At 51.7% G+C, this 3,415-nt stretch overlaps 1 protein-coding gene across 1 annotated transcript in view; it reads left to right on the plus strand.

Annotated features, from left to right (window-relative positions):
* Nek2 (NIMA related kinase 2) overlaps positions 1-3,415 on the plus strand; it is a 14,959-nt gene that overhangs the window by 9,829 nt on the left and 1,715 nt on the right. The window lies entirely within an intron of this gene.

Raw genomic sequence — 3,415 nt, forward strand, 5'->3', positions numbered from 1 at the left:
TTGTAGACCAGGCTGGTCTCGAACTCACAGAGATCCGCCTGTCTCTGCCTTCCGAGTGCTGGGATTAAAGGCGTGCGCCACCATCGCCCGGCTTGTCTTTTGTTTTTTTAAGATAGAGTTTCTCTGTGTAGCTTTGGGGCCTGTCCTGGAACTTACTCTGCAAACCAGGCTGACCTCGAACTCACAGGGATCCTCTTGCCTCTGCCTTTTGAGTGCTGGGATTAAAGGGATGCGCCACCACTGCCTGCCTGGATATTATTTTTTTTGGATATGTTATCAAAACTGTATTTCTCTTCATTTCTAAGCAAAAGCCCTCGTATTTTAAAACTGCCACACTCTGGTCATCTTAGAAGGCGTGGCTTAGCAGTCACGGTGGGGAAAATCTGTAACCCTAGCATTGGAAAACAGGAGAACTGCTGGGGGTTTGAGACCATCCTGTTCTGCATAGCGAGAGAAAGGGGGAGGGGCCAGAGAGAGGTAAGAGCACACCTGCTGCCTGTCCTAGTCACTTGCTGCTGCTGTGAGAGACACCATTCAGGGACAGCTGAGGTGGGGCTGACTTCAGCTTCAGAGGCGGGTGCATGGCAGCAGGCGCAGCACTGGAGAAGGAGCTGAGAGCTCACGTCTTCAGTCTCTGGGTCTGCATGGACTTTTGAAACCCTAAAGCCCACCTACAGTGACAGTTGGATTTCCTCTAGCAGGGCCACACCTCCCAGTCCTTCTCAAGTATCCCTGCTCCCCGACAGCTAAGCATTCAGATATCTGAGCCTGTGGAGTCAGTTCTTACTCAAACCTCTGCACCGTTTTCCCTGCGAACTTGAGTTTGGGTCCCACCCATAGCCAGCCCACCTGCTTGGAACCCCAGCTCCGGGGGACTGAGGTCCTTTTCTGGCTTCCGTAGGTCCCATACTCATGTGCCCATAACCCCTCTTTCCCCCAACACTCACACATACACATAATTTACAAAATAAACAGAAAATAGGGCTTGGGTTTCCAAGATGACCCAGTGAGTGAAGGTGCCTGTCCTAACCTGGTATCTGAGTTTCATCTCTAGGACCCTTGTAGAAGGGGGCGCTGACCCCCAAATCTTGGCCCCTGACTTGCACACTTTTAATCCCAGCACTCGGGACAGAGGTGAGCAGATAACTGAGTGTGTTGTAATAGGAGCGGCAGGGCTGTGTCCCCGGCACTCCAGCTGCCTGGCTAGCTTATGCCCCGAAATAACAACACACAAATTGTATTCTTTTAAACACTGCTTGGCCCATTATATCTAGCCTCTTCTCGGCTAACTCTTGCACCTGGACTAGCCCATTTCTAATAATCTGTGTAGCTCACGAGGTGGCTTATCAGGGAGATTCTAGCCTACGTCCATCCTGGGTCGGAGCTTCATCGCTTGTGCCCGGGAGAGGGGAGCATGGCATCTGCTCCAGAGAGCAGAGCTGTCAGTCTGAGCTCACTTCCTCTTCCTCCCAGCATTCTGTTCTGTTTACTTCTCCCACCTATGTTTTAACCTATCAGGGCCAAGCAGTTTCTTTATTGCTTAACCAATGAAATCAACAGATTGATATATGACACTCCCACATCATGAGTGTGAGGCTAGCCTGGTCTACATAGCAAGTTCTAGGCTAGCCTGGTCTACATAGCAAGTTCTAGGCTAGTCTGGTCTATATAGCAAGTTCTAGGCTAGCCATCGTACAGAACAAGACCCTGTCTCAAAAGAAAAAAAAAAAAGCCAACCACAGAGTGCACTTTGGATCTTTGTTAAAACCTTTGAGTTTTTTGTTTCGTTTCTTGCAGACACAGGGTCTCGCTTTATAGAACCTGCCATGGAGGCTTCGCTGGCCTCTAGCTGTCTACCTGTCCATGTGCAACACCACACCTGGGTAATCTCAGCAACTTTTAGAGAGCACACTGCCATCCATAAAGACAGGACAGATTTAAACCATGGTTAGGTTGATAAACTGAGAAGGAAAGAAAAATATGCACTCCTCGTTCCCACTCGGATAATTACCGAAACCTCTGGGACTGCGCTTTAGGTAGGGTGTGTTGGAGCAAAGGTAATAGCTGGGTGAGGTGCTGAGCTCCACCTTAGGGCCGCACAGATGGGTGTGTAATGACACCAGTGTAGGTCGTGGTGTTTAGAGCAAGCTACAGAGCCCACTGCAGCTCACCTGAGTGTGTCAGAGCGGAGGGGAGCTGGTGCCAGCTCAGGCCCGGGACGATGGAGTCATGAGATGTCCTTCTGCACAGTGGGGCTGTAAAGCTACACTAAGCGCGGCCAGTGGGCAGCCACATCTCAAAAGCCCCCCTGTCTACTCACTGAAGCACTCCTGTTATTGGATGCGATGCTCTTTGCCTAGACGCTTCCTCGGGATCATTCCGTTAGGAGAATGCTGTGTTTGTGGTGGCAGGAGGCAGCTGCACCTTCCACGGTGGTGGTAAGGTCCCTGGCAACAGCTTGTGCTTCGAAGTGCAGTGATGGAGGAACTGAGGGCCCTTCCGGGAGTCAGCCTCCTGCCTCTCCCTCGAGCTAGCTTCCTTTGTCTTCCTTGGGGCTCAGCTCACACTTGGTCTCCAGGGCTCCCTCCTCTCCCGACGAGCACGGGCAGCTGGCTGCACTTCTGTGCCTTCTCCCCGTGCGCGTGTCACTTAGACTCCGTCTGCACTGTTTATGGCCTGTCATCCCCTGTAGCACAGGGCCTTTGTTCACTCACAGTGGTCCCGGTGTAAACCCAGTAAGTCTGTAAGCGTATTTCCTTTAGATACACCAGGGGAACCTTCCTCTGTGGTTAGGGGTGTCACTGGATGTCAGCGGAGTCATCAGTGCGTGCGAGAGGGACATCACTCGTCCCCTCCAGCTCCGCTGGCCTTCTCACTCCGCAGTTGCTTAGAAACACATTCTGGTGCCTGAGCTGTTTGGATGTTGGAGGTGTGCTCTGTGCTGTGGTGTGTCCTGTCGTAGGTTCTCAGGAACAGTAAACGCTGATTTCCCGCACCCCCAGTGCGTTGAACCCTAAGAGAAAAGTTGATTCGTCAGAGATGGAAGCGTTTGTCCTTTATTATTTGGTGTGTTTCGGGGCATGGTGTCAGCTCACACCTGTGTAACCTATAGACTCAGCAATGAGGGGAGCAGAGGCAGGAGCATCACAGCTCAGACAGACAACAGAAAAGGCTGGGGCTGAAGACACGATTCAGTTAAGAGCACGTACTGCTCCATAGAGGACCTGAGCTCTGTTCCCAGCATCCGCGTCAGCTGACTCCACCTTTGACTCCAGCTCCAGGGGACCCAGTACTGTGCCCTCCTCTGGACTTGAGGGCACTTGCATTCACATGCTTATACCCACACACAATTTAGAAATCATAAAGCCAACTGTTTTGCTGGGCGGTGGTGGCTCATGCCTTTAATCCCAGCACT

Source organism: Microtus ochrogaster, chromosome 6 (assembly GCF_000317375.1).
Source record: "Microtus ochrogaster isolate Prairie Vole_2 chromosome 6, MicOch1.0, whole genome shotgun sequence".
Taxonomy (NCBI): domain Eukaryota; kingdom Metazoa; phylum Chordata; class Mammalia; order Rodentia; family Cricetidae; genus Microtus; species Microtus ochrogaster.